The sequence below is a fragment of the Halichoeres trimaculatus genome, unplaced genomic scaffold (assembly GCF_033239565.1).
Source record: "Halichoeres trimaculatus isolate MK-OKI-2021-1 unplaced genomic scaffold, fHalTri1.1 fHalTri1_scaffold_12, whole genome shotgun sequence".
Taxonomy (NCBI): Eukaryota; Metazoa; Chordata; class Actinopteri; order Labriformes; family Labridae; genus Halichoeres; species Halichoeres trimaculatus.
The window spans coordinates 24,330,904-24,347,428 of NW_027437190.1; the positions used below are offsets into that span (position 1 = coordinate 24,330,904).

A 16,525-nucleotide genomic window follows, 5' to 3' on the forward strand; every position below is an offset into this window, starting at 1 on the left:
TATTTGATTGTTTAATATTTAGCCACTCTCTCCCACAACTGTACAGGCCCGTTACGGGAGCTGAAGTGCTTCCACTATTTTCTCAAATTCATTCATTCACCCCACCATCCTTCTCCCTCCCTCCTTTTCCTCACTACGTCCTCTCAATTTCCTGATCTCTGAGTCCCAGAGCCCACCTGATCGGGCGGGGCGCGGTAATGGCGTTAATGCCCGGTAATACGGGCCAGATATTATAATCTCAACACTGTCACATTGCGTTAGCCGTGGGAGACTGACGTGTCAATGCCACGGTGAGCAGGTGACGCGTGGGGCTCAGGAAGCGTGGCCCAGTAATCGCCCAATACAGGCGCATTTATTTTGGACTTGAATATTTTTACAATGCTGCTTCTGCTGCAGAGCAAAGACTGGGGGAAGTTTGAGGTAGTTCTTTTGGTCAAGACAGAGGCCTTAAATCATTTTTAAATTAAAGGTTTAGACAAACTACAGAGATTCACAACAGTTTTAAAAAAACTTATTTCTTTTGCAGTATTAAATTTAGCATTGATTCATTTTCAAGAATATAAAACACCTCAGGATGAACAAAGGATTTGTTCAAAATCAGAGATAATGGCCAGAATGACATTTTCTGAGAAACTCCTTTTAGATGTTGTTTATATCACATCAGGTATAGTAGACAAATATATTTAGATGGTAGTTCAAGATGGTGTCTTGTGCACCGCTTCACTTTGTCCAACAAAATGAGAAAAGCCATTTTATAGCTACTTTTAGTTATTGTCAAGAAGTCCTTTTGTTATCTATTAGGTACAATTTAAGTACTCGTTCAGCACATATTACCCGCAAGATTTGAACTTTTACATTTGAAATGAAAGCCACTATGCTGTTATTGTTTCTTTAGGTAGTCAGAATTACATGCAAAACAAAGTTTAAAACTAAAAACCATGTAGAAAAAGAAAACAAAAGTGAGTTTATGAAACTAAACTTCACTTGTTAGGTTTTTAACAAATGCAGGGAATTCAACTTAAGTTTACATCTTCATCTTTACAAACATGGAGCATACACACATAAGATAAACCTAAACAAGGATGGCCTAAAAAGTGTTCAGATTAAGTGTTAATGCTCTGCTGTTTCTTGTGTGTTCGCTTGAGGCTGGCTCCGGGAGTAGTGGAAGTCACATACACACCAAGCCAAAAAAAGCTGTTTTCAAAGCAGAAATTAACCTATTTACAGCCTGGTTCAAAAAACGTCTCCTGTGTGAGTCGCTAATTTTTCTACCAGCACCCACTGTACAAGGGGTGAATTTTTTTCTAAAGCAGCCATTCAGAAGACACTAAGATCGCAAGCTCCCCCAATAAGAGGCAGCTGAGGGCCACAGCCGGCGCCCTATGGCTGTAGGCGAAGCCCTTGCCACTACCAATTTGGCCGCTATAGCCTATGTGCTTCCTTTTCCGTTTAAGAAACAGACGGATGATGTCGGCGAGACTACATCCATGTTTTATACAGTCTATGGAATTACACTTATACATTTTTTAATATGTTGAATCCTATTGGTCTCTTTAAACGTACCAGACAAAAGGAAATGAGTCAGGAAGGGCTTTTTGTTGAGTCCTTGTATTACTTACTGTTTTAAACCATAGGCAGTATATAAAGTGGACAGCATGGCTCCACCATTTATCATTGTATGGTTTTGAAGCCAAAATACCCCCGTCACAGGCACAGTCATTGTAGCAGTTGTGCAGCAGAGTCTGCGCAGTAGAGACTGTGAGGGATTCTTGAGGAATCTGAGTGGAGCCAGGTGACAAAAATAATATAATTTTTTTTTCTTTCAAGAGTCTAATCCCTTCCCGACTCCACCTTCCGACATATTTTACAGTCCCCCCAAAAAATACACAAGAACGGCAACTGTTGATCATTGTTAAACGTGACGTAAAACCTTGTTTTTAACCTCTTATAGCTACTGAAAACAAAACTTTCCAAAAAAAGAGGACTTGAGTACAAGGCAGCCAAATAATATCTTCAAATCACCACAACAATCGGATGTGAGAAACATTTCTACAAGGTGTACTAATTTTTTTAATTTGACCTCAGCCCATCTGGAATGACTGGAGAGCTGCATTTTTTTTTACCAGTACTGCTGCCAGTCACCAGGGGTAGCAGTTTTTCTAGCGACTTCTCTTCGAGCTAAGCAAGATGACGTCCATTTTTTTTTAAGTCTATGTTTTAAACCATACCACCGTCCAATTTTGTATGCAGTATGTTAAAAAGTACATTAGTTGTCTCTGTTTTTTAGTTCACGCCTTTAGTTATCCTGCAAACTAGCAGCAGCAAAACGGCATCCCAGATTATAGGTGCAGAGACATGGACGTGAGTGTTACTAACATGGATAAAGACTTGCAGGACTTGGGCTCCAAGTTCTGACTGCTAATGTACAACACATCCTGAAACATGCAGTCCATGTTGGCACAGCTATGCTAGCTCAAGAATCATGCTGTTTTACACAGTAAGTACACAGAAAGCAATGAAGAAGTTTCTCAATAAGTGACTTAATTTATCATCACCAATAATAGGACATGAGGATAGTGAAATTGCACCTGAATTGTTCAAAGGAAATTAATGCAGCGTAGGGTAAAGAGCTTGAGATGTAAAGCAAACATCTTCCTGGTGTGAGCCAATGGCTGATTATCTGACTCGTTTTGGGAGTTGGTCTAACTGGTTGGTTGACCTTGGAGCTGAGACACCACTGTTCAGAAAAATATGTTGTTCTTAAAGGACAATTTTGATTGTTAGAAATGATAAAATGATCCTCCAAATACCTCTGAATACCACAAACAAACTAGAACTGGAGGACACTAGAGACATATAAAGAATGACGCACTCTTTCTATACAGTGTCCATCAATTCTAAATGTTTTTTTTTCTTTTGGTGAAACAGTGCCAAAAGAAAATGATCTATCCCTCACATGCTAGCCCCCAGTTACGCTCTCCTGAGTGCACGACTCGTCAGTGATTTATGCGTGTGTGTAATTGAGTGTTAATAAAAAGTGTGTCCGGAGCGCATGTAATTGTGTGTTTTCAGGACCCACCATGTGTGAGCTTATGTGTAATTGGGTGTTATCGATGTTGTGAGTGTATGTCAGGGCTGAGAGAGCGGATGGACAGGTCAGAGTGTGACTGCAGTTTGGAGACTGCCTTTAAAGTGAACACTTTTTCTTCTTTGTTGAAGTTTAAAGGTAGGAATCTATTTTTGAAATTCATAATGCTTTTGTACATAAGTTATAGAACCATTCGTTCAAATCAATTTTATTTTGTCTTTAGATAGTTTTATGTCCCCGAATATGTCTTCAAAGTTTTCAGATTCCAAAACATAAAGATGAACCAGTTTTGACAGATTTATTGTTCATACTAGCTTACTGGACTTTAATGTTTCAAAGAGGAGCACAGGAATTTATCAAAGTATTTTCACTTTGGCTTTTTATGTAACATGAGGAGTTGTAGTTAGGAGGACTATATGTAGTTCAGTCTTGTCTTATCATTTTTTCTGCTTGTGCTCGTCTAACATAATAGTTATGTGCCTAAACGGTATATGTTTGCAGCTGTGATGGCAGTGTATAGAATAGGTGCATGTGTGTGTATATAAAGTGTGGTGCGGGCGCTGTTTAATTGATGCGGGCTGGCCATCGATCCCTCCCGCCCAGCCTAATGAAGGCCTGATTGGTTTGTGAGGGCTGGCTGGTTCTGCTTAGCTGCCTCTGCCTGCTGCCCCGGCTGCACTCACACACAAAACGCACACACACACACACACGCACACAAGCACACACTCAATTCAACATCATTCTTCTCTTTCTCTTTCCCTCTTGGTCTCATGCTTAGTCTCTGTCTCCCACTTTACATTTCTGCTCTGACTTTATTTTTTTTGTCTCACTGTCTATAAGTCTTTCTATCTTCTTCCCGTATGGTCTCTGCAGTGGAGCGGTCATTCTCTGTCTAAAATCCCCTTAAATGACACCTCAATTCCCCATAATTCACTGCAGAGGGCTACACTTACTGGTAATGAAAATTCATTTTTTGGTGGAATTTCAAAGTAAAACACTCAACTTTACACTTTTATGCTCAAACTTGACCCTGGCAGTGTAAAATTTTTGCCCTTTTTCATAAATTTGAACAACTTAGGCACTCAAGTGTCAATCCAGGGAGTGAAATTATGCTAACATAGTGTCGTGCTTGGCTTTCAGACGGGCTTGGTAAAACAACTTTCTGACAGGATTTGTGGTCCTTTTTTTGTCTCCATCACTGTCTCAGTGGTGTTGGTGTCTCCCTGCGTTTTTCTGTCGACCAGCTCGAAATCCAGTCAGTCAGTCAGTCAGATGTCACAGGGCTTCTCCTGTCATGGCAGTGCCCATAAATGTCTTTTTGTGTCACACAGCTCACTACAGACACAGGTATTACATCGCCCTGTTAATGGCTTTGTCAGATGGCCTTTTCACAGAGCCAGTCAGGAAGACGGACAGCGGACTGCTATCAGTCTGTGTGTGTATCAGTGTGTGTGTGTGTGTGTGTGTACATGTGTGTACATGTGTATGTTTCAGTCCCAGGCATTGAGACTCGGTGCAGGAAATAAAAGGCCACCCAACTATTGGCCACAGGCATGCATCAGCAAAATTCCTCTGAGTGACTTTCCAGTCAGCCGCTGGTCCAATCTGTCACTGTCCGTCATACAGGCTGCATTATATTCAGCAATGTGTATTATGTTCTATATTTTTCTTTAAAGTTACAGAAACAAATATTACAATAATCAGAATTTTCAAAGCTGAAAAATGGTGCGTACACTTTGTTATGCAAAGTGTAAATGTTTTACCAACTAAAGTCATCATGATGATGACCAAACCATCTATGAATCAATATTGTTGGGAATTTGCAGCATGACAGAGAATGAATTTACACAAGGGATTATTAAAGGTCATAAATTACACACTTGATGTAATTAATAACTCTTGATTTTATCTAAAGCAGTTGTGAGAGTGACTCTTTATGACCTTATAAACCAAGCATTACCACCAGTAAAATGACTGACAACTCTGATATTGTAATTTTCAAAGCCTGTAAACACTTGGAGGGGGAACGGATTTGACTTGACAGCCTTTTTTTTTGTTGTTGTTGTGGTTTGTTTTTGTTTGTTTGAGCAAAAGATTTAAAAAGTGTTAAGTTTAGATCAGATGAGACTTTTCGTTTTTTTAACTGAAAGCAGTTCCTCCTCATGAACAAGACAAGATCAGCAAAGGGGGCGCCAAAATAAAATGCAGAAGCTTCAAAGGGACTCATCTCAGTGTTATCTTTCAGGAAACATTTCCAACATCTCATGTTTGCTCAAAAAAGTTATCTCACTTAAAAGATTTCAGGTACATGGTGAAAATGCACATGGTAAACACTCCTTCCTCTGAGCAGAGAACAACTTCAGCACCCCAACCATGGACAGCGCCTTGCTCAGAGCCATCAGCACTTTCCTCTAGGATTGTGTGTTCTTTAACTCACACAAAAACATCCAAAGTGGAGCCTTTTTGTCTGTTTTTGCCATTTCTACTGTATTGGGAGGAGACACTTTGTCCACTTTGTCCACATAAAGCATCAATCTATTTTAAATCAGTCCTGCACTTTTTATGACCCAGTTAAACTGTCAAAACTTTAACTCTTAAAGCATCACACATATTGCGGTCATTCTAAAAGTATTACAATGACATTGATGCGATCTGATTTTGTACTCAGTACCATAGTGAGTTTGGACCCAAAGTAGCACTTACCAACTTTCTAATAAGAAAATGTTTAGTGTGTAGCAGCATCTGACTCCTTATTTCAGTTAAGAATATTTGCTCAGTGATAAAAGTTTATGGAGTAAAAATGAGGTATTTGGTGAAGAGAAGCCTCGTTTAGTTTTTTCTACACAGACTGGGATTAGTGCATTGATGGTTGGGTCTTTCTGTGCTTTATAAGAGATAAATTCAGAATATTAATAGCAGTGTCCTTTAATGTTGGACAAGTCTTACAAACTGATATAACAAGGCTTGTTCTCCACAGCTTGTATCAACGTACACTTTAACTGTGCACATTTCAGCACTTGCAGTGTTCAAGCAGGAGGCCCAGCAGAGCATTGATCAAACTGCCTTTCAACCTGTGGTGCATCTTTATTTCACATCTCTCCATCTGGCACTGTAGCCCACACCTCTGGCCCCATATACCACAGCCTTCACCTCGTCCAGCCTCCACCAAACAAATACACAACAGCATACACTGCGATAAGTGGTGTGTGTTTACAGCTTGTTCATTTCCACTCTCCAACTCTCAGCAGAGGAAAAAGAACGGGGGAGAGTGGGGGAAAAAAGGAGAGGAGAGAGAGAAGGGCAGAAACGATGGGGAGAGCAAAGGGGCTATCGGAAAGGAGAGGGAGGGCTTGCGGGGAGTGTTTTTGTCCTGGAGAGAAATAGCCCTCTAGGTTGTAATTGGAGGTAGAGAGAGAGGGAGAGAAAGAGGGGGAGAGAAAGAGGGTGAGGAGGGAGGAAGAGACAGGAGAAATTGCTTGGCTGGGGCTGTGTGGGATGATAGTGTTTTTGACAGGTAAATAAGGCTGTGATTGTCGACAGTTACACTGCACCTCGCTGACCCTCACACACCAGCCTCCTCCATCTATATTTCACTCTGACACACATGCTGACTCTCCTCTCTCCTGCTCTCTCTCTCTTTGAGTGTACTCTCACACACACATTCATGTAAGTGCACGTTCATGCACAGGAACACTCAGATGCTAGTTTGTAAATATGACACAGAGTTCACATGCTAACACTCATGAAGTTAAACCAAGCTGCTGCAACTTCATCAACTTCTTTATTGGCTTATTTGGTCACATGACCTGATGCTGAAATGCAATGATGCTCAGTGTGACTGAGTATGATTCATGCATCTCTTTTTTCTGAGTACAGGCTGATGGTCCTTTAAGTCTTTAAAAAATACACGCATGAACAGCACAAAAATTATCAAGAGGCATTCTAAATCAAGTGGGTCCACACCATTCAGAGTAAAAGGAACAGCAGCAAAGTGCTTTAATTTAAAACTTCCATAATACAGTTTGAACAAATTTAGGGGAAGATAAAGTCGCAAAAATGTAGTTTCATTGCAAGATGATGTGATTTGGTGTTGTGTGAGTGTCCCCTCTTTAAGTCTACATAAAACCAATTATCTTATTATTTACTGAGATAGATAGATAGATAGATAGATAGATAGATAGATAGATAGATAGATAGATAGATAGATAGATAGATAGATAGATAGATAGATATAGACTGCCACTGTCTTTGCAGCACCACTAGTAGTATCTCTTCTTCCTACCCTCCTTTCCCCTCCCTTCTATCTTCCCATTCTCTTTTATCAAGTCAACAGCCGTCTCCCCCCTCCCCTCCTGCCTGCCCTTGCCCCCCTCCTCTCCCCTCTCCCCCCACCCCTCTCTCTCCCTCTCTCACTTCAATCTCAAGTGTTTTCAATTTTATTCTAGAGTGGAATTAACTACCCCCGATGTCAAATTGCCGACGAAATCGATAATAATATCTTTACAAAAGAGGATATTCCAGTCTCTCGCGTCGGCTTTTGAAAAATGGAAAATTTAGCCGAGATTGATTCATTAGTTGACACGTTATAGGACGGTATAAGTATTGATCGCGGCCTGTCATGTCCCATCTCGGCTAATCGAAGCTGAGGCGCTCTGTCGATGGGCGCATTTTTCATAATTCCGTCGCCGGGGAGAGAGAGCAGCCGGCAGAGGCGACTGCAAGGCACAGAGAGAAAAAGAGGAGAGTATAGGGGGGCAGAAGAAAGATAGACGGGGGGAGAGAGATGACTTGGGGGGGAAATAGGTAGGGGGCAAAGAGTGGAAGAGTGAGAAACAGAGTGAAAAAGAGGCATGGGGTAAAAAAGGGAAAGAGCAGGGTTTTTTTTCGTGTGTCTGTGCGTGTGCGCGCGTATCCGTGTGTCCGTGCAGCAGCTCCAGCCCAGAGGCCTCGGGGTGAGGCAGAGAGGGAGCCACGGGGAGGAGAGGCTATGTTAATGGTGCAGGTATTGGGGCGTAGATAATTAATGCATTAACTAATTAAAGTCAAACGGGGGAGATAACGAGGTGGAGGGAAGTATGAGGAAAAGGGAAAAGACGGCGGGATGGATGGAGGGAGGAGAATTAGGGCGACAACAGGGGGAAGAGTGGGTTTTAATAGCGAGGAGAGGTGTGGAAAAGGAGAGATGAGAAGGAGGATGAGGGAGAGCGGGGTGGTTGGGGGGGGGGGGGGGGGTAGAGGGAGAGCGGGGTGAGGGAGCTCGAGGAGTGGAGGGTGGAGGAGGAGGGGGGTGAAATAAATAGAAATTGAATGGCTTGGGTGCGAGCAGAGAGAAGTTCTGAGGCGGAAAAAAATATAAAGAGGAGTGAGAGAAGACACAACGACAATGATGGAGAAACTTTTGATAGTTGTGCAATTCGTTTGGAAAAGTTGGCATTGGCGTGCTCAGGACTTATAAGTCCAACATAATGCCACTCTTCTGGCAGTCTTGTCACGAGTTTGCACAAATCCAGGGGCCCTGTCAATCAACAAAAGGAGGTTGTTGCAAAGGAATGGAGTCTACCTGTTTGTCTTTGGGTCTGATAGTCTGAAGCCCCCAGACCCCTTTGTTCCCTGGTGGACAGAGGCGCTCGATTAGAGATCATCATTTTGCACAGAGGGCCACAAAGGTTTAAAAGAAAATCCAAAATGGTGCTTTCACTTACCACACAGGACACACATGCCAGAAGTAAAACAATAAAGTCTGCTAATGCACGTGAACTTTTAACTTTTGTCCTACATCAATCCCTGAGTTTCACAAAGTAGAAGCAGAACTTCTTCCATCAACCATATGGTACCATACAAAAAGGAAGGTCCAGAGGTTCTTAAAAGTCTGCATAGCTTTTCCTCTTTAGCTTGATTGTTGTTGCTGTAATGTGAACCTTTGTGTTTTTATATTTGTCCTCTGTAAGACCATGAAACCATAAGTCACCATATTCTGCAAACACTTTTCAAGTTTCATAGCCTAAGCAATTTAAAACTGCAAATAGGAACAGTCAGTCCGGACATCTCCCTACAATCTGTTGTGCTTGTTCTCTATCCTCATGCCCCCTTTCTTTTCCAGCTGGTTGCGGCAGATGGCTGTCTACCAATGAGTCTGGTTCTGCATGAGGTTTCTACCCACTGAAGGGATAGTTAGCTTCACCGTTGGTGGACACTACACTTTCTGTCTGCAGGAAAATAAACAAGCAGTGTGTTTGTTTCCTTGGCAGCCCAGGCATGTTATCAGTGGGCTTTCTGGTGACCAAAAAAATCACTGAAAAAATAGAATAGCACCGGTTTGTTTGGGTCAGAGTTTCTCAAAATTTGCTAAAACCTTGTGATAGGCCCAACCCTGTCTGAAGCAGTAGATAGCCCAGCTTCACTGTTGGTTATCTGTCTGGTTTTTGAAGCGACCAAGCTGACTGGCATCGTCTGTGGGAAGTACACTTATTATAACGAACGATATCACTACATACAAAAACTATCCCTTGAAAAGAAAGTTCTCCAACCAAACAGTGATCATCTGTTACATTTTAGCTTCGATTCTGTTGGTCATAGTCTGCTTCTGCTCTCTTTATCGGTGATTCTTCATCTTTTGGCCCATTTTTGTCCCCCAAAGGACAGACCAACAAATCCTCTCTTTACATTTCTACAACAAGTTTTACAGGTTTCACAAATTCAATGCCAAACATAAATTCACACATCTTAAAAGAGAAGTGCACCACAAAAAAATCCAGCCAGAAGTTTCCAAAAGTCAGCTCACTGGTCTGTCTGCAGTCTGTCATATTTATACCTTTGCTTTTGCTCATTTATTTACCATTATACAACAAGTCATAACCCCAAATATCATATCTGTCAAGGTCAGTGCTTTACTATGGTTGTTGTGCACAGCAATGTTTATCTGTGAGCCTTCATCTGTGGTTCATATACATCCTTGGTATGAAGGACAACCAAATTTTTTGTAAGACATATTCCACCATCCTTGCAAGTCTTTACAATTAAAAATTAACCTTTTTCAACATGTATCAATGTCAGTTTATGGAGAAAAAAAACATGGTTATGCTTTAGTTCTCTTGGTTGTGAATAGCTCCTGCAAAGACAAGCCAGATTTATACTTGAGTGTTGAATGTATGCTGTAGGTTTGTGTAGTCCTGCAGAAGTTTTCATACGCAGCTTGATGTACCCCACAAAAATGTTACTTTGCTTCATAACGATTCAGACACCAAGCCCTGGGATTAGTTTAGGGTGCATCTTTGTAATTCTTGCATAATTCCTGGTATTGCCACAAATTTTAAATTCTGAAGAAGAAGCAGAGTAACATGGATACCCCAGTGTGCCAGAATGGGTAGTTCACAATGGCAAAGGCAACTACAGCGTAGCCAGGGCATAAACCTTCTTTGTGTCATCCATCAACTTCAATCTTTTCCATCTTTTTCTATAACTCACCCAACATTTTTTAACAACATAACCCCTCCATATTATGAGAATGAGAATGGGGTTGGTTGTCACACTCATTATATGTCGACACCAGAGGGCTGTGTCTCTCAAATTGTGGTATGGAAATTTACGGAGCTGGGATCAAAGAGAGGACTTTTTGTGTTTTCCATGTCAAATTGTAGCAGCTTCTCAGTGTTTTTGGTCTATGGTTTTATATAGTGGGTTCATAACAAATTTGTTATACTTAAAAAAGTGTGAAGGGAAAGCTATAGTAAAGACTTTTTTAGCTAGCTTACTGGTTGTTACATGGTTGTTAGCATTGATGCTAGCAAGAAATTCCAGTTGGGGTTGGTTGTCACGTTCTGTTTGAGTTTGGTTATATGGATATACTTTATACAGTAGGCTTGGCTAGAGATGTGTTTCCTGTTCATGTTCCTTGCTTGTTTTGTGTTAAGAAACATTGAGTTATGTATTTTTCAGCTTCTCAATGCAATTTAACTTATACATTTAGTTCTGCCTTCTTGTCGTTTTTATTTTTTCCCATTTAAGTAATATTGTGTCAAACACCTCTATAGGGTGTGTTACAAATATCTCTGTGATGGGGTTGGTTGTCACAATGTGCCAGAGTGTCTTTGACAGTAAATGACTTCCTTGTTAAAATGAGTAAGAAAATGAAAGGTATAAACATTTGAAGCCAACACCTGAAGCAGAAGTGTTGAAATGACTATTGAAAGATGTTTTGATGATGAGCTATTCACAATTGAGCAAAAAGTGTGACAACAACCCCATTCTCCCCTAAAGTGTTGTTTAAAAAATCAAGATGCCAATATTTACTACATTGTTCTTTCTCAAAAAACCTTTGTCCTTTTATACACATAATAATTCAAACCCAACACCGGGTTGGTCAGTGTTTTGATGTGGCATGTTGACTTAAAAATGTGCAGAAAAAGACAACCGAGTTGTCAAAACAAAGCTAAAGCAGAGTGTGCCACTAGCTCCAATGAGCCTGCCCTCCAACATCTGAGTGCAAGCAATGTGAATCTCAATCCCATAATTGATTTTGATAAACTAACATGCATGGTGTGAGGAAGTCCTCTTGCATTGGGAGAAAATTGGGAGTGTGTCCGAGGGGCCACCCCCAAATCAGCAATGATAAAAGTGGAGCTGAAATGGGTTGTGGGATGGAATCAAGAGAAATGAGATACACCAAATTAGAAGAGATTGGCCTGATGGACTTGGATTAGAAGGAAAAGAGGTGTATAGGGAGGGGATGACGAGAAGAGGAGGGGAGGAAGGGAGTGAGGGAGTGCATATGTGGAAGATGGGGAGAAATGGAGGGGAGGGGAGGGAGGTCTCGGTACTTGGCAGTCTCTGGGTATCTCAGGTTCTCTCCGGCCGGGAAAGCGGTCGATATTTAATTGTTATTGCTAGCATGGAACGCACGGAAGCGGGGCCTGTACGAAAATTTCTCATTTATTTGGTATTCTTGTTTTCTCTCCTTTTCCTCCTTCCACCCGCCGCCTTTCTTTGCGGGGGTGAGGTGGAGGAAAGTGAGGGTGGGGTTGGGGGTATTGTGTGGGGGCAAATGGAGAAAGGGGGAAGAGATGTTTGGATGGGGATGAAATTTAAAGGGGAGAAAAAAAAATCACTGCGTCCTCCTCTGCGAAGTTTAGTTTCTGTCCCTAGACACATCATATCCACCCTCTATCACCTCCGCTCTGCCCCCCACCCTCCTCTATCTCTCCCCCTCTCCCTCACTCCATCAACCCCCACCTGTCCAAAATGAAAAATCCGTCATTTTCATCAAACGTCCAACCAAATATTATCTACACTCCATTCCCAAAGATCGAATCTTATTTAGGGGGCGACGGGATTCGCCATCTGTTTTCAAATTTCATTCCTCCATGAACTTTATTTTCCCTCGACTTTGGACAAAATTATAACCCGATCGATCCGCTTTCTGGCCACCACCCGTCTACATATATTTTCCTGGTGCGGGCTCTTCACTGTGCAGGTCAATTTGTCTGTCTCACGTCCACGAGAACACGTGCAGAACAGAGTCTGCAGCTGATACTAACTTAAATGCAGTCAGGCTCGTGTGAGGTTGGAGGTTCAGACTCCGCACCTTCTCTCTTTTTTCCTCCCCCTCTCTTTCTCTCCCCCACTCCGTCTCTGCGCTCACATCTCTTCCCTTTGCGCGCTTTCTCCCCCCAAAACACCTGCCTGTTTCTTCTTCCTTTTTGGTTACATGTAAACTAGATCTAATCCGGACAGCAGCCGGTTGCAGTGGAGTCCCCCCTTTTTCCCTTTCAACTTTTTGTTGCTCCGAGGACAACTTTTCTCTCGCTTTGGCAGCGCGCGCTGCCTCCTCATCTCACTCATCTTGATTTTTTTCCTGTCTTTTCCTCATACTGGAGCTTACCATCCATAACCACTCACAAAACATGCTACTCTTCATCAGTGTAGTATAATACAGGAGGAAGGAGGCGTTGTCCGATCCGTTAAATTGCCCATATGTCCATCAGTCCTCTGCGCACATCGACAGGATTCCCAACAACCCAAGTGGGAGCTGCCGGACAAGTCAATGAAGGTGCATCGGTGAAGGTAAGCATCCTACTTTGACTGTTGTGTTACGGAAAAGTGGCATTAATAATTGAAAGAGGCGTCAGAAATGAGAATCTCTTGAGTAATATAAAGCACTTTGGTGCGCGGGAAACATACGCGCCTCGTGCAGAAATTGATTGATACAGGCTGTGTGCGCTCGTGCGCCGGAGAGTTGTTGAACGCGATACGTGCCCCTCCAAACAGATCGGCAACAACTCCTGGATTTAACCTGGAGACGTGTTTGTGCGATGCATTTGTAATTTAAAGCCTCGTGTGGGTGAAAGCTCTGAAGCTCTGATGCTGGACAAATGGGAGATGAGAAGTATTAGAGTGGCCGGTGAAGAGGAACACGAACTTGAGGATATTCATTGAAAAAAAGTTGGCCGAGTTAACACAATAAAGGTGGGAATGCGTGTGGATGTGCGTGCGCAGTCAGTTAAATATTTGACAACATTGGGAGTAGTTATGATTTACCTATCATTGATTAGCACTGAGTGTGTAGCCATAACCATAAAGAGCTACTACTTTGCCTCTACTTCTGGCTTCGATATAACCTTGGAGCTGATGTTCTTTTCATAAAATGTTGATTGCTTTGCCTGGAGGAAATGTTTCTGGACTCCTCCATTGTGTATTTTGATGCACCAACACTTTCTATCACATTTGTATGTCTTAACTTCTGTCAACTTTGGGTAGATTAAGAACTCAGCGTCGTGTTGAGATTTTCTGATCTGTTCTTGGGATGACAAACTCTGTCCTCTGTTCTGCAGTCTGGCTAAATTGGTGAACTTATTCTGAGTTTGGTTGAGTTTTTACCTCTTTGCCAGTTTTTATGTTACCCATAATGTTTAGAATCTGCTCTAGAGGTCATATGTTTCATTGGCTCCCTCACCTATACGTATTACCTGCACACCTTTTTTGGGATGGTGTTCCACAATGGTCTCAACACTATCAACAAGCCCCGCGCCGTTAACCTTGTAACAATTTAAAAAGTGAATCTGCCTCTGAAACTCACTTGCGGTTTCTCTCACGTCATATAAGGTGTCCCAAGAAAGCCCCTCTGGATATTTTCGACTTAAACTTTACATTGATTTTAAGTTCATGTCACATAACGTCAAAAACAAATTGCAATTCGACAATCAGCTACAGTGGTTATTCGATTGTATTGTCATTTTATCTGTTGGCCGTGATACAGGTGGAAAATCCCAGCTGTTGACACTGCAATCCAACCTATGATGCTAAACAGTGCAGATGTGGTTATCAGACCTTTAATGCAGTTAAAGCCATAATCACAATGGATGAGCTTCAGTACAGAGCTAAATCTGACACAATAGCCTGATCAATACCTGTACCAATCAGATAGTTAATCACTTAAAATAAATGTACACAGGGTGATAAACTCTAAGGCACAAAACTGGTGATAGATACTTCATAAAGATAAAGAACTTCCATAAAAAGCACATGTAGAATATAAAAAGCTTAAACGTGCTCCAGAAATCAATTGGGATTCAAACTCCTAAAGTGGTTTATTTTTTAATATTATTATCAGACGGTGCAGTATCTTGTCCAGAGCACATAGAGTTTACCTTTAAGAACAAGATTCCAGAGACAGAAGATGCCCACTTTAGATTGTCATTCATAAATTTCAAGATTATTAAGACACCATATATGGAATATATTTGAAATATATTTGCTGAGTTGTTTCTTAAAGTATTACCCTTCCCTGAAAATATCACACAGAGAAAAACATCCGCAATCGATTCCTGTTGTAAATCTTTGCTTTTGCACTGTCTTAAAAAATGCACTGGGTGCTAAAAATACATTTATCCTTGCTCTCTGGGGATACTAATTTACAATCAGTTATTTTAAAAAGAAAAAAATGGTCAAGTAGCACAGTTCAGCATTGAAATTCAATGTTTTTCCTCCTCCCAGTGATTGAAATGTACCAGAGCAGCTTTTGTTAACACCTCACAAACCTAAATATCTCCTTTCTCCGTGAATGGATCTTCCTTTTGTCGACTGGGGATGTTTGGATTTCCTGGGGTCGTAGAACCTGGACTCCTGTCTAATCTGTAACACTGGCTCCCAGCATGGGGAGGGTGACCCCACCTGAGACCTCTTAAGTCTGAGTTCCTCACTGGAGCTGGCAGGAAGATGTTCCCAGTTCCCACTGCAGTCCTGAAATGTTTTCTTTCAATGCTACTGCTTCATCACTCTTCCCCTCCTGAGAGAGAACTTTCCTTATGGACGGTGATTATGTGCTAATCAATCGGGTAGTTTTGTCCTTATTTAATACGAATTATGTCCACACCTTCTGTATGAATTGAGGCTCTGCAAGGGTCAACTGCTGGGGAGTGTCCCTCCATTGATTAGGTATTAGCTTCACCACCTCCAAAGTCAAGCCACTTGTTTGCAAGTGACTATTCCGGGATATTCATTCACAATCACTACGCACAGGAGCCAATATTTATAGAGGCTTTAACGGCTTCATTATTGTCAGTGGGGATGGTTCCATGGAGGGTTGAGCGCTCATAAAGGGCCTGGCGGATAAGTCCCCATCCACTGAGTGTTTGACAGTACAGTCAATGGCTTCAATCGTTCCTCATCCGCTTTATGGCCACACCGACGTTTATAGCTGTTATGGGGTTAAAATAAAAGCATTAATGGATGCTAAGGGCAGGAGCTCTATTTAGGGGGCTGCATTTAATCAACAGGCACTCTGTGTACGGTCTATAATCCACTTGGTGACAGTCAGTGCCACCATAGGGTTACACACACTGTTGCTTCAAAGGGACAGCAGGTAAAATCAAAGAGACATGTAAAGCCCCTGTGGGGAGTTTTTAGCTGGTTTTAAACAACTTATGTCCTCACAAAACTGATGTAACCATCAACTCTAAGAGTCTGACCTATCAAGAGTCCATTTTTTTACGCCAGTAAGAGTTTTGACCATTTGGTCAGACAGCAGGATTGCTGTAACAGTCTTTGTTTACACGTTTCATGGCAAAGAATCCCAGTGAGACAGACAGGCTAACAACACGTATACTGCAAGATCATCACAAAGATGCAAAATGATTTGCTGCTTCATGACAAGGGTTTCTGAGGTTGATATAAAATTTGGTTTAAACCCGTTGCACCTTTGAAAATATTTTGATATTTGCAGAAACATACCATCTGCAGTCAAATGCAGATAGACTTCATGCACTAGTTTGCAGTTTCATCCACATGCACTCTGAAACATAAAAAATCATGCATTAAATATAAAGACCACAGCATGATGATATGCTTATAGTGCTAAAGTTAGTGTCACTTTCTGTTGGCCCATTTGTCTCTACATGCACGTGCCTTCCTCTTTTTAGTGTGTTGGCACAAATCTAAGCTGCC

General features: G+C 41.7%; 1 protein-coding gene across 4 annotated transcripts in view; it reads left to right on the plus strand.

Moving 5' to 3' along the window:
• Positions 1-16,525, plus strand: part of erfl1 (Ets2 repressor factor like 1) — a 95,284-nt gene that overhangs the window by 29,963 nt on the left and 48,796 nt on the right. Inside the window, exon 1 of one of the 4 annotated variants that reach the window (XM_074682833.1) lies at positions 12,618-13,147. The exons of the other annotated variants lie outside the window; for them this stretch is intronic. The gene's annotated coding sequence lies outside the window, so the exon portion shown is untranslated. Of the gene's footprint in view, positions 1-12,617; positions 13,148-16,525 lie in introns of those variants that run through there. 4 annotated transcript variants of the gene reach the window in all.